Source organism: Plectropomus leopardus, chromosome 8, assembly GCF_026936395.1.
Source record: "Plectropomus leopardus strain MGB_pleo_1.0 chromosome 8, ASM2693639v1, whole genome shotgun sequence".
NCBI lineage: Eukaryota > Metazoa > Chordata > Actinopteri > Perciformes > Serranidae > Plectropomus > Plectropomus leopardus.
The window spans coordinates 36,957,934-36,984,905 of NC_142183.1; the positions used below are offsets into that span (position 1 = coordinate 36,957,934).

General features: G+C 39.5%; 1 pseudogene; it reads right to left on the minus strand.

The window, feature by feature from the left end:
- Positions 1-255: 255 nt before the first annotated feature.
- LOC148189029 (uncharacterized) lies at positions 256-10,851 on the minus strand (annotated as a pseudogene).
- Positions 10,852-26,972: the final 16,121 nt, after the last annotated feature.

The following is a 26,972-nucleotide window of genomic DNA, read 5'->3' on the forward strand; positions in this document are numbered from 1 at the left end:
CAAAAGCTGAGAAAAATGACTCTTTGAACTGTTCATAAAATGACAGTTTTTCACGGGACCTGCAGTCCACTGCTGAACATCAGACACCCATTGCTGGACTGTGTCTTCCTGTATCAACAACTCTGTAGTCAGTTTCTTAAGGTCCTCAGATGCCTTGGAAATCCTTTGTCTTTCAAAATCAATGCTGGAGTAACAAATCGCTGAGCCAAATTTGAAAGAAATAAGTCTGTGCATCATGAAAAACAGGTCTGGTCCTTACCTTGATGTATTGTTTGGCAATGTCCTGTCAAGGTTTTCTGCCTTCCGCTTGTTCCAGCCACTGGCCTGGATGGTAAGGATGTCTGTGTGGACTTAATACACAATGGATATTAGGCAAGGAATCCAAAAACTAAATAAGTTAGATGCATCTAAAAAATACTTACCAGCTTTTGACATGTACTTGGAACATATGGCTGCTCAAGAGAGGAAGCTGTTCACCTGTTCAACCTCCTCCCCTATCGTTGTTTCTGCTCCCTCTTGATTTTGTCCTCCCCATTGCAACTACAACAAATTTGTATGTCACCATTTGGAAAACAGGGGGTTGGAAGAGGACCAACAGTAATAATGACAAATAAAGCCATTGGCATGACCTCACACATACAAGAATGTGCTTTAGCATCCGTGATAGAGTGAAAGGGACGCATGTTCAACAGGTTCTGTAACTCAGGACAGTGGCCCACAACCCTCTGCAAATATGGCCAGTATTTGCATACCACATCAGAGCAAAATAACTGCACATTCTGTGAAGCAAGCAGTTTCTGGAGATATAAAGGATATGCAAATATCTGTCCACGAAACATATTCAGTCCCTTCAGCAAAATCTCATGACGGCAGACAGCAACCTCGACACCTTCCTCATCTACTGTGCTCGCAGACTTGCTTCCAACTGCTCGCCTGCACCACACCTCCCTTTCCCAAGATTCGATTACAGATGAAGACAAACTCAGATGTACGCAGTGCAAAGTGTTGTACATTAAGATTTAACTACTGGTAATATGATGTTATATGGGGTAAATACAATACAACAGATATGCAGAAAGTAGGCTATAATAATTTATAGAACAAGGAGAAATGGAAATAAACTTTACGTGTCCTGTTGACCCATGGATGTAATCAACAAAGGAGGTCACCTCGGCATAGGTCTAAAAGAACCCAAATAGGGGTTAAACTAACAAAGGTTACATCTATGGCAGTTTTAGTGGAAATTAAGCGGAAATTTAAGTGGACAAGAATTTTACACACCCTGGTTGGCTCTTAAAGCCGTAATGCTTGTGCTTCCAATCCACTGCAATAGCCAACATGAAGGGTGTGCATGCAGGGCACTGAAACTGATGCACCTGAGACAGCCTCTCAATCTCAAATTTCTCATAAGACCATTCCAGAAATGATTTCTGCATGGTGTCTCCACATATTTTACCACTCTGATAGGAAAAGGAAAACAAAATAGACCATAAAACCATATAAATACGTACATCTTAAACTCATTCAATGTGGTAGACAATTGCTTCAGTGATGTACTCACCCGACCGACGAGTTTAGTGCGCTGTTCAAGCATGCCAACAAAAGCTTGCTGTGACATTCCTGGAGCATTAACCTTGAGATGTTCATATGTAGTGAACAAATCCACTGTGTACAAAGTCTCGAAATGGACTGTGGCTGGCCAATAGCCACTTTCAACCAGATCACTAATGCTTACATCCCAAGTCTTTCCACAGGAGCAGCTGGCAGTTGGAAGGGACAGATTGTATCATCCTATATCATCCTAAAAATATATATATGAATATTTAAAAAAACAACAGAAGAAAATTATTTTAATATACAAGTAATCTAAAAGACAATATGAGGGGGAAAACTGTACCATTCATTCCAATCAGAATTACTAGCTTTCCTGCAGAAACAGTTGTTTGCTGAGTAGAGCAGTCACAGCAGGGAAGCATTACAGGCAAAAAGCACTATTGGAAGGAAGGAAACAAAAATTTTACATCATTGTTAAAATATATTAAACTTTCTAACAGCGAAGGTGTTTTTTTTTTTTCAATGAGGAAAAACTTTAAATACGGAAACATAACCCAACATTCCCTTTTGGACTTGAGACATTGTACCAATTTTAGTAGGACTATATGATCTTGAAAACAGAAAGTACCTCTGTCATGATAGGAAAATTTTCCTCCCTCTTCTTCCCCGATGTGAGTGGTTGGTGGCAGTGGCCTGTGGAATCCCTCTACCATGGATGATCTGTTATGGAGCACCATGGAGTCATGTTTTGCAAGATCACAGGCTGTACAGTAAAGTGGTCTTGGCAAACAATCGTGACACGTCACAATTGCAACCTTGGATCCACTGTGGTGGCAAGTTCCCTCTTTAGGCTTCGCAGAAAGAAGAAGAGGGAAAATAAAGAACATTGACTAAAAATCTACCTATGTCTTCAATGGTCCCAGTCACACTCTGTTGTCCACTAGTAGATGGAGCACATGATGATGGGTCCATGCTTCTGGAGGTAACTGTTAGAGTGTTTGAATTTATTTGAAAGGGACAATGCAGTATAATAGTTTCAGTACAAAGCATGAAACTGATGAGCTGTAAAGAAAGTCTATAGCTTTTGCTAATTTCCAGCTCTTGTCCCTAGTTGGGCTTTTGGGTAAAAAACTTAAAAAGATCCTAACACCACATTAAACTACACAAGGATATACAACAATAGGATCACACACACACACACACACACACACACACACACACACAGACACACAGGAGTTAGGATCTTTTATGTACGTACATACATACACAAACCTATAAGAATCAATCAAGTACTGCAAGTACTGAATTGGTTGAATAAAATAAAATAACATAAATCCTGTAACCTTTTTCTTTTCAAAAATCTTTATTTACAGTTCATCATTACAAGGTTTTAAACACATGAACAATACTGTAGGCTCATGGTGTCAAAATACATTCAAATGTAAAGGATTACTACTACTACTACTACTACTATTACTACTACTACTACTAATAATAATAATAATAATAATAAATAAATAAATCATATAACCAGTTTTAAGAGCAACTTGGTCAGTGACGCAACATCAACTTCCTTCCGGTTCATTGTTAATAGCATCCATAGCTACCACCCTAGCAACAACAAAAAATGTAGTGTTCCCACAATTTCATTGAGAGACCTGAAAGAATGTACAGTGAAACGAAAAAATTCGGATCATATACATAAACCGAATGGATACTATGAAAATAAAGTGTGCTTTTGTCGCTAGAAAAGTTATATAGCAATTTCCACAGAAAATAGAAGGGATGTCTGCCAAGTTTTTTGTTCACGTCGGGGAGAAACTCGGCAGTCATGTGACCTGAAGTATGCCCGCAGAAAGGACTAGGCAGATGAAACGTACCGATGTCACAATTTCAAAGCCGTTTTTGTGAGATGACTATGTTTTGCGCTGTGGACCAATGTAGGTATTATACAGGGATGTTCACTACATTTTCCAGGCAGTGGAAAGGTATTTATGGGTTAAATGGGTTAGATATTGCATTTACAAGAAATGGCTGGACGGACAATCTGAAAACACAATGGCTCGGCTATCACGGTGCGGAGGCGTAAAAAGCAACTGCATAATTTTTTCTATAACATCTTTGACCCCAAAACAAATGGAACAGATACACATCAGTAATATTTAAGATCAGCGTTTGGGTTTCATGTTAGAAATTAAATTAACTATTTCCACTAACAAAAAGCAATTTGAATATCACAATCTTCAACATTATTATTCATGTCAGTAAATGCGGTCAGACTGTTGTAATCCCACTAAATGTCAGCAGATATTTCCTCTCTGCACCAAACAAAACAACATCAGTGAGAGCGTGTGAGCAGGGTGGACAGGGAGGGCTGACCGAGTGTTTCAGGTATTCATACATTGTCTCATTATTCCGTCAAGCAACTTTCTGATAGGCTGACCTTTTCAGTGCATTAAAAATGGGATAAAGCCCTGGGCTAGACTTAAGAGGTGTGTATGTGTGTGTGTGTGTGTTTGTGTTCGTGCATGCATGGGTGCGTGTGTGTTTGTGTGTATGTGTATTGGGTGCCGGGGTTTGGTCAGGACTTGTTTTTGTGCATTCATGTCCCTTGGTCACTACTTTAGCTGAGTCATTGTCAGCCCAGGTTATTCTTATTTTGTGTAAACGAGTGTTGAAGTTTTGTCCTTGCGCATCATCGGGGAGCTATTCATTATGTGGAGGGGTGATGGCTTGGAAACACTTTGTTCCAAAAATGGAGCCTGGATGTTTTATCACTACTCGGCCATCGTGGTGCAAAGGTGCATTCTGTTCGCTGCTCATCACCTTCCCTCTCCTCCGCTCTGCGCGATCACTTCACACTTCTTACTATTTAATTAGTAATATCTCAAAGAGATGAAAAAAGAATGTAATGAGCAGTGGAGCTCTCTTGTTAGAGGCATTAGCGTCACTGCAGAGTCAGTGTATTATTCTAAGCAATGAACTTCAGGTCACGAGCGGACTGACATTTATAAGAAATGAAAGGTTACACCTGATTGTTCATTCACTCGGTGTCTTTCTAAGTAGGCCACAAGCTGTTCACTGTTTGGGAGAATGCAAGTGCGCTAACAGTTTGGATCAATATTTCTTCTCTTGTAATGGGACAGTTGGCACCACTGGTGTTTCACTGAGCACTTGGCTCCTTCTGTTCAGCAGGGAATGTTGTCTGATTGTTCTTGCTCTTTTCCAGCTACATACTGCAAACAATTTCAGGCCTAGACAGTAGTTTTGTAAAGTATCCAGATTTAGGAACCTTATTTAAGAATTGTCACATAATGTTGATGTATTCACAGATCATTTAGGATGGGGAGGATTTGTTTCAGAGCTGAGTACAGGCTGGAAAATGAGCTGTGGAAGCATTTGGCACAGTAATTGTTGAATCATTGGTTTCGTGTTGATTCTTTTGCTGCAGGGCAGTATAAAACAAATTATGCCAGTTAAACTATAACCAGGAACTTTGAGGAAGTTTGGAAGTTTGCCAAAGCTACAGTGATCTCAATGCAGAGAAACTGAATTTGGGGGGGGGGGGGAGGGGGGGGGTAACAAGAAACTACAAACACCTCTTGACCAACTTGTCTTTTTTTTTTTTCCAGCGCACAGTTTGCAGCACTCTGCTACACATTCCCAACCAGCACCTCTCACAGGTCCCTGAACACTTACCACAACAGCTGGGGGTTAAATACTTTGCTCAAGGGCATGTTGACAACTGTAACAGGCAGCCATTTACCTCCAGATTACACAGAGGCATGGGGCCATGAGCATGATAGAGTTCTGGTCTAATGTGCACAGTTTTGAGAAATGTAAAGGATTTCTACAGGATTTTCATCTATTAAGAATAAAATCTTTTTTAATGACAATAAAAAAACAGAAACATGTCTTTACAGAATCAAAGGGCCTTGTGAAGGGACTACACATTTGTGACATGAGAGTAATTTCAGAGAACCCGTCACATCACTAAATTCACTGGATCTCATTCATGAAATGATAGTAGATTTGCATAAAAATCACACTGGTATTAAAAACCTGCACTAGATTCATGAATGAAGAAAAAACTTGTATTTGATCATAGGCACGTGTGTATGTTCATGAATGTTAATCAATCGTAAACTGACGGCAAACTCCTGCTAGTCAGCACTTAGCATACATCCCCGTCCATGAACAGCCAGTGAGCACCATACAAGAAGGTGATCATCACCAGGGTTTGGAACCAAAACTCGGTTCCAAATTAGAAATGAGTACTTAATGCAAAGTACTGGGTACCCATGAAAAAAAAAACAACATCATGTGTGCTTTATTTTGACATTGGCTTTCATGAGACCAGATTACACTATGAAATGCATTAGTTACAGTGTCATGAATAATTTCCTTGACCTCCACTAAGTGGTACACCTTAGACTTGTCAAAGCAGTGTTGTGGTTTACATTAAACACAGATAAACCCTGCATACCCCTGCATAAGCTCAAGGATGTCAATTTTTCCACTTTAAATGTGCAAGGATATGTAACAAGACAATTTTATGACAGAACAAAATTGTTGTTTTCAGAAATAAGGCCCAAAAGATGTGATGGGAAAATAAACAAATTCTGCAGAAAATGAAGAGACTGTCTTGTCTTTTCTCACCCTCATCCTGCTGAGCTCAGTGTGTGTGTGGTTGAGCAGGAGAGAGAGAGAGGGAGAGATGCGCTCAGAGCAGACAGCTGTGGGCGATGAGAGCAGAGAGGAAATTAGCGGTAAAGTTGTAAAACAGCAGTAAATATACAATGTAGGTGTCAGTTTGTCCATGAATAAACACAACAGCTTCTCAAATACCAATTACAGTTCTTGTGTCTTGTTCTCAGCTGCTGGGTAAAGAAAGCCCTATGAAGCTCAAGATGTGGGAGCTTCCATCACAGGACTCGACCTGACCCACCAATCAACACTTGGCAACAATTTTAGGTTTTTATTGTTTTATTTAGAGTAATGTTGTAAGAGTAATTAACCTTTATATGATTTATTATATTTCAGTCTTTAGACATAGCTGATATGCATATCATCACAGGAACTTGGCTTGGCTTGGGCATTATCATGCTATTACAGTATACCAGGTTATTTAGAATACCGTCATAAATATAATAATACAAGTGCTCCTCGTTCAATAAAACCCACTGTATGTAGTGCACAGCACGGACCACCAGATCTCAGTCTCTGGTCTCTCTTGGTGGAACAGCCAGCTGAGCTGAAAAACACAGTGACTTTCTATAAGGAAGAAGTTACAGGACTGTCAACAGCCAGCAGCCAGCAGGCAGAGAGAGACTGTGGGCAATAATGACTTTTACAAATAACTTGGTGAATCAAGGATTTATTTAAACAAAAGAGGTGATGGTGATTGTTGGAAATTTAGTGTGTGCATGCTGTTTTTTTAAATACAGCTGTGTACACGGCTCTGTAGCAGACAAGTATTTTGGTATGTCGGTGCGATGTCAAGGATGGACTGGAAAATTTGTTAACAGAACAGAGCAGCATGGACAGAGGTCTGTGAAAACTTTATGTTGATCACATCTTTTGAATATCTCTCACTTATTCAGTCCGTCTTTCAGACTAACTTGGATTTTGTTTGGTTGCTGCTTAGAAGAAGACAGAGAGTAATTAGTTACCTGCCATCATAGCATCTCAAATTAGGGCGCTCACCTTGGTGTTGTGTTTCCATCAATGCCAATTGCAGCCGGAGACAAATAAATACCCATGACTCCACGACTGCAGTCACTTGACCCAGGTGTTAAAGCCGATTGTTGATGTTAGCGGGTGTTAGCGGGTTTTTTTGTGCAGTGGCATTGAAGTGTATGTGCAGGTGAGAGCAGTGGTGTTTATGAATGGGGCTCTAGGAGCCATATTCATAAAGCCATATGCTTTAATAATGGTGTCATGAATAATTCACTTGACTTCCCTGCATTGGTACAATGTGGACTTATCATTAAGGTTATATTAAAGGTTATTAGTGTAACGGAGTTAAGAGATAATGTGATCCCACTTAAAATATAAAACACACTACAAAACACGGGTACTGGGGTCTCCTATTGTAAGTAAAGGCAGCACCCCTGTGGTTTAGGGTCGTGCACCCCGGGGGGTAGCAACAGTCGGACCTCGCTGCCTCCGGGGTAGGTGCATGAGTATGAGCTCTGTCTTTGTTTTATATTAATTACTTTCATTTTAATATTAAGGAGTGGTTTAAGTTGTATTTTGAATCATAAAGCTCCCGTACGGTCAAGCCTTTTTTTAAAAAGTTGACGATATTTGTCTTTTATTTCTGTTTACAAATGGCTAAAGTTACACATGTTAGCTAACTTGCACTTTTGTTTCATTTTACTTCTTGCAGCCGTGTATGTGTGTGTATAAACGGCGAACTGGACTGACTGTGTGTTAAATCTCCATGCCAGGTACGCTTTGTGTTATTTTATGTTCATTTGTGGACTGGTTGAACAGTCGGACCTCGCTGCCTCCGGGCCGTGCATGTATGTGTATAAACGGCGAACTGGACTGACTGTGTGTTAAATCTCCATGCTAGGTCAGTCCAGATGAGAAATAAACGGCAAGCGTGCCAACGGTGAAAAAGTCTGCCTTGTCACTAAATACACAACGCAAGAGGAGTACAAGGACCGCTACATTAGCACACAATGATATTTTAATGACTTGTCTTTTTATTTTTTGGCAGCATTTTTGTAATTGCTGAGGAGCTTTAGGACATCTTCCTCAGATAACAGGGACAGGACATAAACACGCACAGTAGACAGACAGGAAAAGTTCTGTGATTTACTGCAGGTATAAAGGTTTACAGACATGCAGGGGGGTCTGAGTTAAAGGGCAGAGTGACATAAGGTCAAAAGCCAGAATATTATACAAAAAACAGCAGGAAAGCAGCATAATAACTATGATGTCTGGTAGAGGATGAATAGAACTGGGCCAGTTTATGTGCTGAGGGGCAGATAAAGGAATGAGCATTTTTTTTATTTTTAGCATGTCGTCAATAGTGGCATTTTACAATACTATAAACTCCTATTGACCATAAGCATAGCATATGTTACAAATGAAATCATCTGAGATTTTTTTGCAAGTATTCTTTATCAAACTACACAGAACAACCTTTTTTAATGACAAATTATGAATTGCAATCAAACTTAAGAATATAATACATACATTACATACCAATGATGCTACGTATGGCATAAGATGTATGTTTGCTGATGGAAACAAACAGTCAAACAATAGCTGTTCTTTCTGCAGTGTGCCTCCTTAACTTCCTGAATATGACTTCCTGTCTTGTCTGTTTATTTTTTGTCTGTGCTTGTGTGTGCTTGTGTGTGTGTTTGTGCATGTGCCTTTGTATGTATGTGTCTGTGGATGGGGATGAGGCAAGGGTGTGTGTTTCTGTCTGGTGAGTGTGTCTGTGTAAGTATGTGTAAATTTGTATTGGTGAGGATACAATAGCTTGTGTGATAACAATTGTGTATGACTGCAGTATATTTGTGGATAGTACGTGAAACATAATTAGGTCAAGAAATTTGATTTACTGAAGAAACAATGATTATGTGGGATACTGAAAATTAAATGTACTGTATTCAAAACCATGCTCACTCACTAAAGGATTTTTTTTTCAAGGAAGTGTTTGTCCTTGCCTGAAAATAAACAAACAAAAAACATTACAGTTTTAGAGTGAATATGCCTTTGAAGTAATTACGTATTTACCAAAAGTTCGAGGAAACCATAAAACAACATGTGACAGTCACCTGTGCAGAGATAGATGCTTATTTCTAAAATCCTTGAGAAAGTAGTTCAAGATAGTAGTTTATTTTAGGATTTTCAGTCAGGATTTAGAGTGCATCATATGCACTGGTAAAAATTACTAACGACTTATTGATCTCCCGTTGTAAAGGTCTGGTCTCTGTGCTAATCTTATTAGATCTCAGTGCCACATTTGATTCAACTTACCATCAAATCTTACTGCGCAGACTGGAACACTTAATTGGCCTTAAAGTAACAGCATTAATCTGGTTTAAATCATACTTATCAGATCATTCCCAGTTTGCTCATATTAATGATCAATCCTCATGCATACTAAGGTCTGCTTTGGAGAACCACAAGGTTCTGTGCTTGGTCTCCCCTAGGCAACATCATTAGAAATCACTCTGTGAATTTCCATTGTTATGCGGATGATGCAACTTTATCTATGAAGCCAGATGAAATCGATCAGTTATCAAGATAACAAGCATGTCTTAAGGACATAAAAGCCTGGGTGATTATTCCTGATGTTAAATTCAGACAAAACTGAAGTTACTGTTCTTGGCCCCAAACACCTCAGAAACTCTTTTTCTAAGGACATAATTTCTCTGGATGGCATTACCTTGGCCTCCAGCGTTACTGTAAAGAACCACAGAGTTATATATTTGATCAACTTTTACCACTCATATAAAACAGACTTCAAGAACTGCATTCTTTCGCTTGCATAATATTACAAAAATAAGGCATACCCTGTCTCAAACAGATGCTGTGTACACATTTGTTACTTCTAGACTGAAGTACTGTATCTCCCTTTTATCCGGTTGCCCCAACAAGTCTCTGACGTCTCTCCAGCTGGTCCAGAACGCTGCTGCACGTGTACTAATGGCAACCAAGAAAAATCCTTCTCCTTACATACAAAGCTCTAAATGGTCAGGCTCCGTCATATCTTTCACAGGTCATAGTTCCCTATCAACCCTCAAGAGCATTGCGCTCTGAAAACACAGGGTTACTTGTGGTTCCTAAAGTCTCCAAAAGTAGATTTGAAGCCAGTGCCTCCAGCTACCACACTCCTCTTTTCCAATGTCAGTTATGGTTAGGGCTGGCTCAGGCTTGCCTTGGACCAGCCCCTAGTTAGACTGATATAGGTTTAGTCTGCTGGGGGACTTTCTATGATACACTGAACTCCTTTCTCCTTCTCTCTTTCTCTCCTCTGCAAACACTCATGTCCTTACTGAATTACACTAACTCTAACACTAACCACTAATTACACTAACACTAACCAGAGCATTTGTGCTCCCTTGTTTTGTAGTTTTCCCTGGTCATGGCTATGCCTTATGATTGTGCTGATGCTTTTGGCTGTGCTCATGTTGTGGCTGCACTGATGCTGTACCTCCAGCTCAGCTTGGATTGTGGTTTTGGTTGTGCTGTTGCTGTGGCCCTGTCTTTGGCTGCGCCCTTGTTGTGGGTCACTGCGCTGTGATTCTGCTCGACACCATCCTCTAGCATTGTCTGGCATTATCATTAGTGATGCCTCTCCTATTATTATACACATGTGACTGTTATCGCCACCTACAATATTTGCATGTGACATCACATGCTGTTAGAAACAGAGTTTCCTTATTTTATTAAAAATCTAATTTTAATAAGGATTAAATAGTAATTTTATTTTTCCTGTTACTTTCTGGTTCACAAAACTATGTTTATCTGAAGTTATTTGGTTGATTTAGGTGCCTGTCAAATTTCTTTTATTGTTTTTTGGTTGAATTACACAGCAATGAAATGCTATTGGGCAGAGGAAGCAAGTCCCACCCATTTTCAGACAGCAATCACGTCAGTACACACACGAGAGAAGTGCATGAGAGCCAGTGAGAAATCAGAAAATAATCCCCACATAAGTTGGTTGAAACCTGTTTAAAAGTTTTTGGAAGTGAAACCTGAGGTGACTGAGATGACCAGGAGCCGGTTGATGTGGGTTTACTGTATTTGGACCGTCTTGGTGAGTCATATTCAGCTAAGCTAATGTCGCTAACAGCAGTAGCCTGTGTTGCTTAGACGCGCTGCGTGCTTGTGTGTGTGTGCACGTGTTGGCTTGCTAGCTAAAATGCTAAATGCAAAAATACTACAGTAACTGCTGTGATGTGTAAAGTGCTTCATGTCCATTAAAGGGTGCATATTTTACTGTTAATGTGAGAGAGAAGAATGTGAACCATAGCTGTAATGTTTGTTTTGTAATTAATTTAGTATTTTGGGAACACGCAATGTTAATAGTATTCTATAAAACAGGCTTGTTAAAAATGATCTCCATCAAGAATGTAGGAAATTTCAAAATGTGTTAAGTTAAAAAACTGTTAAAACGGTAATTTTAGTTAAGATTTAAAGTGTACATGAGATTTCATATTGAATTGTATTTCAGTTCATGATTTAAAACTAAGCATAAAAAAAAAAACATTATGAAGATTTGTAATCATAATTCATGGTTAAAAGAAATCAGTAATAACTTCATAGATCAAGACATGTCATAAAATGATGTGGGTTGAAGCTATTGCTATCGCAGAACCATATCATAAATATAGTAGTAACTGTGTTTTCTGAGAATTTAGATTTAATCTAATATATGGCCATAAGTGATCAAAGTTTTGTGACTGTATACAATAAGGGCTTCCTATTGTTATGCAGGCTAGGTTTTTGACACCCCTGGGAACCTTCTTGGATTCTGGAACCCAGAACTGTATTTTCTCCCTGACGAGGGAGATAGCGAGCCACCTGGAGATAGAGAGAGGGAACTCCTCAAATCCTTCTTCCTGAACAAGTTCACCGGTGTGGTAGGATTTGTCACAACTTCATTCTGATGCTGACTTATTACAAATTGGGTCGACCCAGAAGAGCTTAAAGAAAATCAGGACAACGAACACCAAAGACTCTTTGACTTGACATTTTACGCTTAAAGGATCCAACTGACAAAACTTCACAACCGGACTGAAAGAAACTGCGCAGAACTGTACACTGTTCAAACATTTGCATCGGAGAAACTGAACTGAACTTAGAGTGGAAAACTGAACTTTATTGCATCTTGATATTCCTTTTAAGTTTGAATTCTTACCTGAAAATTGTTGATATTCTGGACTAAGTTTACGCTCATATTTTTTTTGGTCTTGCAGTGCACTGATGAATATGTTGCTTTTCGTAGAGATTGCTGGCCGTTAAGATGCAAATTTTATTTTATTTTTTTCTACAAAGTATTCAAATACAGTGTTCAACTTAAGCTCATTCCTGGGTCTGTGTTGCTCCCTCCTGACTATTAAACAGTGCAGCATTTACCTCCACGAACCTAGACACTGGTCCACTACTCAGCTAACTAATAGAGGCTTACTTATAGTCCACGATCATTATTGGCGGGTTAGCAGGGTTACCGTTACACTATCATACATTTTTTGTATTATTATTGTCATTTGTTATGTTACTGTTACCATCATTTTTGCTGTGCATCTCTCCCCCTCTCTTTTCATCTCTGTCTTTCTCCTCTCTCTTTCTTTCCTATATATCATTGGTCATCTACTCTAATTTAAGTTTTTTTGACAACATCTATTGCATATCTGTCCGTCCTGGAAGAGGAATCCCTCCTCAGTCGCTCTTCCTTAGGTTTCTACCATTTTTTTCCCCGTTTCAGGGTTTTTTGGGGGGGAGTCTTTCCTCAGTTGATGTGAGGGTTAAAGGACAGAGGGATGTCATATGCTGTAAAGCCCTCTGAGGTAAACTGCAATTTGTGATAATGGGCTTTATAAATAAAATCGACTTGAACTGACTTACAAAATGAAGCAGGAAACAACAACAGAGCATTGTGTAAAGGATTTGTTAGGTTAAATCTTGAAATTGGCATTTTTAGGTCCATGTGTGCACCCCATTTGCCCTCTAGTTGACATTAAAACTCATTTGATGTCACTTAGATGTCATTAGAAGTATTAATCCCTTCAAAAACAACAGGATTTGGCTTCATATAAAAACTCAATTTATCAGACCACCATACAAATGAGCCTTTAATGGGATCAGTAGGCCACAATATGCTGACACATGGCTTTGTGTGTAACTGACTGGTTCAACCAGTAGTTGGAGACATGCATGGAGCATGGAAAAAACATGAGAAAAACAACTTTTTCAGTAAATTCCCATGATGTCACAGCCCCCTCACCCCGGCCATTTAAACCCATCTAAATCTACAAACACCATGTTGTCTGACTCTCATGGACTGGTTAGAGGCAGAAAAGTGTGGTTTACTAATTTCTAAAAGTTTTATTTGACAGGACACACATTTTGACCACAAATCATCAATCTGTTGTTATAAATTTAGGAAGAGGAGATAATTTGTTTGTTTCTTTGAGTATCTGTGCTGTGAGTCTCTGCTGTACAGTGTTGTGTGACACACTGCTGGAATCATTAGCGTCTAAGGATTGTTTTGAAAAAAAAAAGTCAACATGCTTTGACTACTACTGCTCTTCGTCGGGGCTCTAATAAACAGGTTTGCATCATGTATCCACACTTACTAAATGAGACGAAGGCAAAGACATACACTGAATCTTTTTAAAGGCCTGATTGTGTTTCTGTCACGGACAGAACCTCTAAATATGTATTTCTGATAACCTGAGATGAGTTTTTACAGGTTTGATCAATGCCAGGGGAGGACCTTTAAGAATCCTTTTTCAATTCTGTGGACAGCTGACATTTTGGAGAAATTAGGTTTTCATCCCACTGCATAGTCCTTACTGATGGATGAGGGAAGATAAGTGTAAATTCTGCAACAAAAGAGTTTTGTTAGGCCTGTAGATGTCTCCCAGTTTGATGTTTTAGTTTATAATCACTCTCAGGAGGACTTTGTTCTGCCTGTGCATGCCTTGCAGACAAAAAGGAAGCCTTTTTTTAATTAACCCTTGGAGCGCATTTGTGCCAAAAGGCCTATAAGAAATCTTTGGTTTGTTCTCTAACACCTTAAATTTGTCTGTTGTTTATATGGACTGGTTATCAGATTACAAGTGTTTGGAATTTTATTATACGACTTCTGAGATTCGATAAAGCACCCAAGTACACCATAGGAGACAGAGTGTGTTTACCTCCAGGGAATTACTTTTTCCAGGTTCCTTTTAACCTGATTGTTTTATGCTTTCTATGCACTGGATGTGCTTTATTTCTACACTCCATGTGTGTGTCTTGTGCAAAATGTGAATATTAGGCTGCTGATGAATTTCGTGAAAGTTTGTTGGAAAATTATTTTTTCCCTGCTTCCTGATCTTCCTTTCCTTTCTCACAGTCCTGATAGAGTACTCTTACATGCATATCCTAATACCTTCCATTTTCTTTGTTACTTGCCTCGTTGTCTTACAAAATTCTGACACTTATATATATATAGGTAAAATAATTTTGCCAAAGCAATATTGCTCTTTGCTACAGTTCTTGCATTCAGCCATATAAAAAGATAAATGATGTGTGTGTTCTGTGTCATGGTTGGTTGTGGACCTTTCCTCAGGCTGTGCCAGTTATTTGCCAGTGTGATGTGGTGTTTTATTATATTGATATCGTAATATGAGACTAGTTATTGTTGAATTATATTGTTGTAGATTTTCGATATTTCGACATCGTAATTTTTGTCTTTTTCTGATTTTAAAGGCTGCATTACAGTATACATTACTGATGATCAATATCAAAAATCTCATTTTGTAAATTAAATATTTTGTAAAAGCACCAATAGTTAACCCTAAATTATCGTTGCAATATCGACATTGAGATAAAAAAATATCATATTTCTTTTCTCCATTTTGCCACGGCCTAGCTCCTCCACCTGCTAAATCTGAACATGATTCACCCCTCTTTCTTCTCCATCCTCTTCTTCTCCTGTTCCTCCTCTGCAGCCGGCTGCAGTGCTCTGCAACCTTTTTTTAGAATCAGCACTAGGATTCTCTGTGGTTACCATGGCCACCAGCAGAATCCAGATGGTAGATACTAGATGGTGTTTTCTGCTCCCCTTCACCAGTGTTGGCCTCTCACCTCGAGAGTGTACTACATCTACTGTTAAAAGCTGAGTCACAGAGTGGACTCACACCCATCAAAAACTGGCATGTGGAATCAAAAAATTCTTAAAGATGAACTTCCATCCAAAAGTGTAGCTTTCACAGTACACGGTACAAATATTTGGACACAACAAGATTGGAGACTTTTCCATGTACATTTTTTTTTAAATTTGGATCACAACTTTATTAAAATTAGTGTCAGTGATCATTTTCCTTTTCCAAGATAATCCATCCACCTGACAGGTGTGGCAGATGCTGACTAACAGTATCATTATTACATAGCTGGTCCAGATGACCCAATTTTTGAGAGCGTGCCATCAATATGCTGATTGAAGGGATGTCCACAAGAGCTGCTGTCCTTCAACAAAATGTTCATTTCACTATAATAAGGCACTGTGTCCACCGAAGTGTTTTTTCTCAGCTGAAAAAATGCCAGGAGCTCCTCAGGAAACACCCAGCTGGAAGCATTTGAGAGCACTTTAGAGGTTCAGCTTTTTTTAAGCTGGTTGTGTCTAGTTTCTATGATACAGAATATCCACGAAAGTGGTCAGCACAAGGTGGGCTACTCGGTCTGGATGAGGGGAGGGCTGAAGCAGCAGGGAGAGAGGACGGACCCACTGCTCTTTGTGGTTTCCTGAGAGAAAACACGGTATAGACTAAATACTAAATTGAACAGATTTCTCCTCCATGGTTGTTGTTGTTCAGCACTTGCTTATGTCAGATGTGACTGTTTCTCTTCATGGTAGGCTGTTTGTCCCTCGTCCACTGTGACTGGACAGTGGAAGTGACAGAGTGATGAGCATAGCATTTGTACCAAAAAGGTTTCATCTCAGCTCGTCACATGGTGCCGCTTTGTAATCTGCAAATTCATTATTGTTCGGTAGTGATACAGTAAAAATGTACTAATTAGGGACAAAAGAGAGAAGATGTCACTTTGGTCCTATGCTTTATATTTTACTTTTGATTTAATATGTACTTGAGCTGTCATTCTTGGGTTTTTGTTTGTTTTTTTGTTTGTTTTTTTCTTTGAGGTAATGGAACAGGTGAAGGACTTGTAAATACTCCAGCTCAGTGCTGTTTAATGCTCATGTTATATGTGAGTGTCTCTTCTATCCTATATCACAGTTTGTTTGCTGCTAGCCCAGGTAACCCTAGGCCTGGGGCCAGCAACAACTACATGCTATCCAAACCTAATTGCTGCAATTCTTGACACATTATTTCCACCAAGTGTCTATCAGATATTCAGGTGATAATTCTCTGTAGATTCATCCCTGTAAACTCTCACACTGTCATTTTGTTATTGTGCTGTTATTTGATACATTTTCATTATTAAATTATCAACTCTAGCTGCTTTGAGGCATGGTTAGAGTCAGGCAACTGAAACACTTGGATAAGGTTCGTGAAAGATTTGGTTTTGACTGATGAAAAGGCAAACCTTAATTGCAGGTCTGTGACAGGGCACAAACTTCAGTCTCCTTCATGACAGTCAGAGTTCTTTAGAACACTCAGATCAGCCTTGAAGGAGTCATTTTCAAAAGGAGTCATTTTCAAAAGATCAAACCGTAAACAGTCTTTAATTTCTATCCACCTGCTGTTCTATGCATTTTCAATTTGCACATGAAAAACTCTGAAAGTTGAAAAAAATTCAAAATATTATACAGAAGTTTGAGTGCTTGTGTGAGGCTGAAAAAGTTGGTGTGTCAATAAAAGCACGATGTGACAAAGTGGAGTGTAAAGTGTCATGGGGGCTGCATGAGGCCACAGGAGAAGGGACTCAAAAATGCAGACAGCCAGACAGCACACCAGGGCAGTTCAGTGATTTCATAGTTAAAGAAGACAATTCACAAGCTCACAGGTGAACGGGATGAGGAAGTGGTGAGCAGGATGGAGACAGGTGAGCGAGACTGCTGAGAAAGCCTGAGGGCATCTTGTGGATGGATAGAGGCTCCTCAGAAATGCATCAGCCTAAAGGGAAGTGAGAAGTGTCTGGAGTCAGTGACAGAAAATCACACTGAGAAAAATAAAATCGCTGTTGTAACAGAAACATCCTTAATCCAATGAATTATGAAGTACATGAAGTATGTTACTTAACTCTTTAAACCTGAGCAAACTGGCTTGATTTCTCTCAAAAACATGGCACAAAGGCAATGAGTAACAAATGACTAAAAATTCCGAAAATGAGTAAGAAATGATAAAATGATAAGAAAAAGAAAAGAAAATTTTTTTAAAAATTTAAAAGTAAAAACAAAACAAAAAAAAAAAAAGAAATTATTTTTATGTCATTTATCTGACATTTGCTTTGTGGCGCACAAGACATTATCGAAAGGACTACAAAAAAAATGTATCTATGATCTGGAAAAAATGCTTACCACATTAGAATTATTCCATGATATTCTTAAATGTATAATGATAAAAATGTATTCATGATCATTTTTTTTCCTTTGACAGTTTCCCCTAGCTTTTTAAAAATCATTTTCTAAATCTGCTTATTCTTGCAATTTGTAAAATATTTCTTTTCAAGTTGCTCATTTCAATGTTTTTGAAATAAATGGCACAAATTTGCTCAGAGCTCAAATGATTTCATATTTGTGAAAGGCATTTGACAGCAGTACAGGAAAAGTGATGTTGCCCCAGGATTCAAAGGGTTAGGGACTCTTTGGCTCCACTGAAGAGATAAAAATACAAATGAAACCAAAATACAAAGGCTGTGTCAACAAAACTTGCATGAGCCTGCCACAAAGAAAGGAAACCTACCTCTTCATAGGGTCTATGAGAGACATACTTTCCACAGAATCTGAGGACATGACACACATTCTACATACAAACTATTACCTGCAAGCAGATGTTACAGAGCCAGCAAACTTAAAAACACCAACTTTAAGCTTTTTCTCCTCATGACATCTACTACACTATTCAGCAGCAGTACAGGTTCATTCTTACTCATGGATTACATATGAAGGCACTGCTGCATTTAGTTTTATGTATTACGGTTTTATGGTTTTTAAGCTTTTATCTGAGGCATGTGCAGTATAACACTTTCTCATCCCACGACATCACATATCGCTGTTTTGTTAGTTGACTTTGGGTCTACATATTATGCTCGAGGTATCCTCCGGCATTGTTGTTGATCTTTCAGGATGCCGCTACTGAAGCCCAGATGTCAACAAAGCACATTCAGCATTAAGCGACAAAAGCAAGCGCTTAGAGAAAAAACACATGGTAAAGTGTAGAAAAAAAACATCACATTCAGACAAAAAGCAAACACTTGACTGGATGAAAGTCTGGGGTTTGTTGGACCCATCTTCCACCCCTCCCACCCATCCTATAGGCACCCTCACACTCCTTATGTTATGTTGTTACCAGCAGGGTTTCAACCTAACGCCGCCCCTACGCATGTCAGGTGGTGCTGCCTGGTTGTCCACTGGCAGCTAGTTTTTGTCAGGCTGCTTTCTTACCAGACGCCTTCCAGCAGTGTTTCAGGTGCCTTTTGACGTACGCCCAAAGCACTGTCAAAACGGCTGTATTTTACGAGTTCAGAATGAGAACCAGAAATTAACCTTTTCAGGTAGCGCTACTCAGTTTGCACAGAGAAGCCCTGCAGAGAAACTTTATTTCTGCAGCCTGCATCTGCAATTTCATTCTTTGGGTTACCAGCCAGAGCTCCAGACCACAGGTGAGGACTGGAATGAAGATTGATGACTAAACTGAGAGTTTGGGTTTGTGACTCAGCTCTTTGCTCTCTCATCTGATCCATGTGTTTATCCTCAATGTGTAGCAATTTACCTTGGGCTAAGACATGAGGACAGTGCTCAGAGAGAAGCACTACATACTGATACACTGGATAACAACAGTGCAAGACATACTATTGAGAGCCACAGGAATAAACATTATGTGCGATAATATGCTTTACAGGCATTTTAAAGAAGGAAACTGCTTAAAAGGGAAGCTGCAATGATGGATCTGGGCTATGCAGAAGCTATGTTTAACTAACCACAATTACAACTCAGGAAACGTTAAATAATTCATTGCAGTGTAATTGAAAGGTGAACTCTGCAGGCTCATTGGATGGCTGGAAGTCAGCGGCTGTAACGGGCGAACCAGTCAGTGAGCCCAAAGAGACGAGTCTCAGAATGATGAGTCCCATCTTCTTAAGGCACAATCGAGTCCCTTGAGGCCCCTGTAGAAAAGGACAGGGTGACATAGAAGAGAGGAAAGAGGGAGAAAAGGAGACTGGGAAGCAAGATGAAATGCACAGTCAGACCGATATGTATAAGAAATGTAAGTACAAAAACTGCAAAAATAATTAAGAAAAAGTGTCACTGTAGTTATTATTCATTTTTCTAATAATCAAATGAAAGGGATACGTGCCCTCTGATAAACCAGATTCTTCAAATTCTGTTGCTGTTGTATTACCAGAATTTCAGTTTCTATATAAATGTTGACATCATTTTTTTGCTCTAATGTTTTAAATGAAAGTGCATTTATAGCTGTGTCCTTCTACACGATATTTAAATACTTACAATTCAGTTGACAATTTATCCTGTCCTGCGAAACAAAATTCCAAGTGTAGATAACTGCAGCACATTTTACTGCTAGTTTTAACAAGAAGGTGTCTACATTTATACTGGCATCTCCATGAGACCATAATGAAGGCTCTGTCAGTTTTCATTCTAAAGTTATTAAATCCTGTGGCTTTTACAATGTTTTTGGCATAGGATCCTGACAACAAAAGCCACCTTTTCATCTACATGATACGCCGCTGTACAGCATCATGTGAGTAGCCAGTGGGAGAGAACTGGTCACAGTATTATTTTATGCTGGTGGATGGCTGGGGGGCACCTGCTGCGTCCGCATGATATGCAGATAGGCAGCGCCAATTGAGAACTTGGCCAGACAAAACCTGTTGCGTCCACATGATACTAGGCGGGGCGGCATCGGGTTAAAACGCCACTGGTAATTACACAACATGAGGATCCAACAAGCACTGGACTTTCACACAGGAGCCGGGTGTCCACTTCCTGTCTGAATGTGATGTATTTTCTTCTACACCCTACCATGTGCCTTCTTCCCCTAATCTTAACTATCCATGGCAGCATGTGTGTTTGTTGACATCCTGGCATTGGGTGCCATGTGGTTTTGCTGTCTAAACATAACTACATGCAGTGTAATCCCACCACATGCTTGTGTTGACGTTTTTACATCACGGAACATAAGACCAGACCCAGAGGGTAACTGGCATAGTGTGTAACATGTAGACGCAGATGTCCACTGCAAAGCGGCAACATGTGATGACTTGAGATGACAATGTGTTGGCCTCCCTTCATAGATATGACCTGTGGGCACTGAAATTGCTGGGTTCAAAGCAACACCAATTGCATCAAGGTTCATCTGGACAGTGTAGTTTTCCATCAAGCAAAAGCTCCTGTCATTAAATGAATTTGAAAAATGCCATGATCCCATAAAAATTCTAGACACAGAGGCTTGACTTGCTGCTGCTCTTGCTTTACTCCTTGATGACAGATCAATATGATCCATGTGAACTGCATGATGTGTTATAGAACAGGGTGCAACTCCACACACAAACAAAATTTGGAGTATGAGGCCAGCCTGCCTAGGCAGCAAATGTGTGCCTATCAGAGCTGTCAGCTTGTATTATCTCAGCACTTTTTGATGTCAAACCATTCATTATTTGTTGCTCAAGGGTCACTACGTTCTGATGACAAGGTCAATATCCTGAACCTGAGGAGAGGATTCAGAGGGGAGCTGCTTCTTGTCTCAGCAAGTGTGACTGCGTGTGTGTGTGTTGGTTATTTCATTTCTAGCCGTTCATTAATCTCCAAGACACGAATGCTATGAGCTCATCATACTGATAGGTAGTCAAATATCCTGAACATGTAAGACAGAACGCGAGAGAGAGAATATTTGAATGTAAAAGCTACATTAACTGTGGTTTTGATCTACACTTAAAGGTTATATGAAGAGTTGTAGAAATGCAAGTATATAGAAGTTTCAGAGCTCCATCATGATGCTACAAAACCCTCATTTATTTCACAATCATACTTTTACACTGACATGAAAAAGATTCTGCGTTTAGTTAATGCCATGTTTTTGATAGTTCATATAAAGTTGACAGTAGGGAGACAGATGGCTGGAGGAAACTTTAACTGATAATTCCTTGTCAGTAAATCGTTTGAATATCCTCCAAAAGAGCTACTTCAGTGCCCCTTGTCACAGATTCCGTGTGGAAGTCCACTGGAGAAGTGAACAGCATTCTTCCAAAAGATAATGAGGGTGGTGGTGCAGATCGCTGTCTACCATGTCATCCCAAAATCTCCCATGAGAGGTGTTTAATCGGGTGGGGATCTGGTGACTCAATTATTGTGGCTTCCTTTAATTTGTCAAATAAGTTGAAGTAGCTGTGTGCCACAATTCCTTGTCAGAATGCGGAGACAAAAAAAATTAATAACACTGCAATACAAAGAGTAACTGGCATCACATCTCCCTTTGATTTTATTAGTAATATTTGAACCAACTCTTCTTTAGCAAAACAACCATGGGAAATAAGGCATATACTATATGTAGCTAACATGCAGCTTTAACTATGTTGGTTGTGTAGACATGGCACAAGAAGAAAATATGAAAAAAATTAAATATGGATTAGTGCATCTTTGAGTATGTCAGAGAACATAACATGTTTTCATCCAATGTCTTCATATGTTGCTTGCTTTGCAGTGAACTTGCACATCTACATATTACATTTTTAGGTATCCTTCTGCATCTGCTCTTTACATACAGGGATGCTGCTACCATGATGAAGCATTTCAACTTTACACTGTTCTGATGTGTTTCATGCGGACGCAACAAGTTCTGTCCAGCCTGTCCAATGACATTACCCATGCACTTGTCAGGCTGCCACGGCAGGTGCTGTCCGGCCATCCATCCGCGTATATTAACACTGCAAGCAGTTCTATCTGGCCACGTTCTCACCTGATGCTGTATGGTGGTATATCATGTTGCATGAAAGATGTTATTTGGCATCATGAATTTATGCCGAATCACTGTCAACGCGGCAGTATTTGACAACTTCAGAATGAGAACAGGCTGTAGAGGGACACATGAAAATAGCAAAATTTAGATCGGTGCATCTCTGAGAAGAGAGCAGCAATGTGGCAGCACTGTGACCCTCCGCTGTTCTCTCCACTGTCATCTGTCTGTTGTTAATCAGTGTGCTGGACTCACCTCTGTGTAATGTCAGCTGTGTGCATGTTGGATTACTGTGGTGGTCATTAGAATGCAAAATCTCTCATTTCATGCACCAGGGGTTTGGTAAAAAGCTGAAGGAATATAATTCATTTTACCATGATATAATCATTATACACATATTATACACAAGACTTTAGTTTCAGCCATAAACAGATGGATGCACACATAGAGAAGAGTAACAGTGCATTATGTTTTAAATATTCACTTTAATCAACACAAGATGAGTTGGGATGATAAAGGAATTGCCACATCAGCAGTTACGGAAGTTTTCACTCAGAAACATTAACAGTAGGTCACTGCTTACTGATGAAAAGCTGAACTGCTGGAGGTATTTGGAGAGTACGTGTGATAGAGATGAAGAGAGCAGAAGTGTGTTTGTGTGCATAGTGCATAGCGTGTATGCATTCATTCATCAATCACACAGCATGCAGGGAAGAGGTTTATTCATTTTTTTTGCTTTAATATTCTGAGGACTGAGTCAGTTTTACTTTTTCTTTTTTTTTTTGTATGGTGGGTACTCGACATGAATCTCACCTCAGCACTGTGTTTACGTATTCTGTTATATCTAAAGGAATGTTATGGTCTTTACAACTTTAATGTTATGTCAAGATACTAAGCAAATACCATTGACTGCTCAGGATATGTTGGTGTTTGTTTTTGTTTTTGACACAGGAAGTTCCTGACAGGGTGTGAAGTTCTGTCATGTGACTTGGACTCCAGTCAGACTTTAGACTCAGCTTGACAAAATCGCAAAAGACTTAAAACCTGACATATACTTTAAGATCACTGACTCATGACTTCACTTGGAATTGTCACCTTCAACTTAATATTACATTTTGCTCAAAAGGTAGAAAACCCACAATACACCTTTTGGGTGACTTAATGCGACCGCAACCATTCGACAAAATGTCAGCCAACATATCTTCCATCATATCATATCAGATCTCTTAAAGTTAAACAGTAAGCTAAAACATGTTTCTGGAGCCTGTTCTCACTCCGAACTCATCAAACGCATCTGCTCTGTCATTGCTTTCAGTGTACAAGCATAACACCTTCCAGGAAACAAAAAAAAAAAAATAGGACTTGGGACTTGAGTACAAAGACTTAAGAATTACTTGTGACTTGTAACAAAACACTGGGCCTCATGCGAGGCCCATAAGAGAAGTCAACTCCAGGTGCACCAAATGCTCTTAGCCACCCAAATCTGCTCAGACCAGGTGTGCTCAGTGATGAATCCCACTGATCTTAACTTGCGTATTAGCACAGATAACGCCCCCGAAACACTATATAAGGCCAGGTTTTGTGCCATGTGAAAAGACTGTCACATGAATAAGACTGGAGACCTGAAACCAAAAAAGACTGTTGGTGCTTCTCAAATCAAGGAAGGATCCTCAAATGGCTGAATTTGAAGAATACTGCGTCATCGACACCTGCAAAAGGACTGTTCCGATGTCAAGGATCCTCAGAATTCAGTTATTGCCTTCAAACATAACAGTTTAAAAAATAGCATGCCCTTGTGATTAAGCATAGCTGAAAATAAATTGTGGGATTCAAATGTAAGCTTGGAAGTGTTCATCAGCCACACTTTTCTTCATGGTATTTACATGGGCAAAGTAGTCACGATCAATGGGTGCCTCCTGAAGAGCAGCACACCATGCAGCTCCACTCCGACTCTCCTCACCATCACGCTCAGTAGGTGGCTGGTTGTCCTCCTCTAAGACAACCTTTTGCAATACATCCCCAACCCCGACACATATGTTGTGCAAAATAACACATGTGGTCACCACCTGTGCACAAGGCAAAGCAAAAAAGACAAAACCTTTTTTCATGTATGAAGAATGAAGAACACAATTACTGTGACACATAGTTATGTTACAGTATGCAACTAAATGAATCATTAGGCAATAACTGTTTTTTGAAACTGGATATTAGACTTCTTTATTAACTGCTTCACTACAGATTTTTTAGATTAATACATTATCTTGGGGACAAATTGTGGATGTACTTCAAGTGCTTCTGAAAAGATGCACCTGAAGTGGGTTTTCATCATTCAAAAGGTGCCCTCAATGATTGTGCGACGCCTGGAGTGATGATAATTAATCCTTTACTCTGCCATGCCTCTCACTGGCCTCTTATATGGTGTGATAACAGCCAGGGGTTCCTGTAGACATGGGTAACCACCATCAGCTAGGATGAAATACCCAGGTAGAGGGCAAGTCCCCCTAGTGTAGACAAGGCTATTCTTCAAGATGCGTGCATCATGCAAGCTTCCTGGGTAACCCACAAAACTATCAATAAAGCGACCCTGATGGTCACAGAGTGCCTGGAGCACTATAGATAGGAACAGCTACCTGTTCTGGTAGTCGTGACCATCAGGGCCACCTGGACATTTATTCGGATATGGCATCCGTCTATTGCCCCAGCTGCCTTTAGATAGGCACAGTGCCAAGCGAACCGGGAGAAACCATCCTCGACCACCTGGACCTCTTCCTGTGTGCGTGGGGTGCAGACAAAGTGGGGGAGGATAGCCACCACCTCATCTGCCATCCTGTGGATGACCCTATGGACTGTTGGAAGAGGCATTTCAAAAACCCTGGCGAAATACCTGTAAACAGAGCCACTGGCCAGCCAGAACAGGAACACCAAAGTCTCCAGGGTTGGGCCCCATCCATGCTGCCAAGTACCTCTGCAGAACAGGTACTGTGGTGTTTATGACGCAGTGATGATGGGCCTGCAAGGTAAAGATAAATGTTTATGTTTGTTATTAGGTCATTGTTTCATATATGGCATTTGTGCATGTGTGTAAATTACTAAATACGTGACAATCTTACGTTTTTAAACCTGAGGGCTGTTTCTGAAAGCACGACTAGATCAAGCTACAGTTAGTGTAAGTAATTAAGGTAAATGTGTGTCCATGGCTTTCTTTAATGTATCACAGATTTACTGACGCTGAAATGGTGAAAACACATCCCACATACAGCTGCTTGCAGGGAAACATAAAGCACATAAAATTTAGGAAGGAAACAGGACTGCTGTAATCTCACAGCGATATAAAACAGCGGACTGACAGTCTGTCTTGTTATTGTTATTCATAAATAACTGTGAAAACAAACAAACATAATTGGTTTCTGACAGGAATGACTGCTGACCTTTTTTTTCTTTCTATCAATCCTGGCTAAATTTCAGCTAGGATTGATAGAAAGAAAAAAAGAGATATATAGAGAGACAGATACTTTATTTGTCTCAAGGAAAATTCAGATAGCCTGTGAAGAATGTGAAAAATCCCAGCTTAATTCACTTTGTAGCTTTTGCTTGCTAAATTGTGTGAAGATTCAACATTTGACGGAGATCTCAACTGTCAGCATAAGAACGCATTCACCCAAATGTTTAATTTATTTTTTCATTGACAAAGGTTAAGACAGTACAGCCTCCTTCTCCTGCGAGCAGACCGACGCCAATATTCTCTTTCTAATGTTTCCTTTGTTTCAACAAAAAATGGTGAACAGAGCTGATGCCACGTCCATCTTGCAGTGGTGTTTAAAGTAACGCTGCTGGATTTAATGTTGGTCTTACATCATATTACGCAATGACGCACATCTGCACACTCGCAAGCTTGTTCCATTTTGTGTTATACCAATGATTGGAATGACTCTTGCCTTGTCTCTGTAGGACCTGACTCAGAAGGATCTGTCCTATGAAGGAAGCATCCTTGACTTTGAGAAGCAGCTTGTGAGAAGAACTTCTGCAGTAGTGAAACTGATGTAGGCCTACTGTTAAATAAACTTAAAATAAACTTAAAATAAATGTGACTTCATGGAAAGATATTGATGTATTTTAAGTAAAACTGTGCATGCTAAAAGGTTGAAATTAATTTAATAAATCCAAATAATATGAATAACTACATAGAAAATCCACCAGCAGCAAATCCTCATACATTTAGTATATATGAGAAGCTAGAGCCATAAATGTTTTTTTTCTTACATGGTGAAAGAAAAAGTTTCCAGCCAATTCTCTTCTTAATCAACTGCAGATGTTTGTTTGTGTGGAAAAAAATAATAATAATTTGACAAGTAGTGGCAGTGACAGTTAAGTTAAGTTTATTTTATTTGATATGGACAGTACATTGAGACTGTCCCAGTGGACAGACCAGATGTCAATGCTTAGGTGTGTATAGCACACATGCTAATTTTCAACACCAGTCCATAGGCGGCTTTTCTAAAAACACAGAGCATATGATTAAGAATATGGGGTAAAACGAACAGATGTTATGATCGCAGCAGTAATATTCAAAGATCACAGAGCATATGA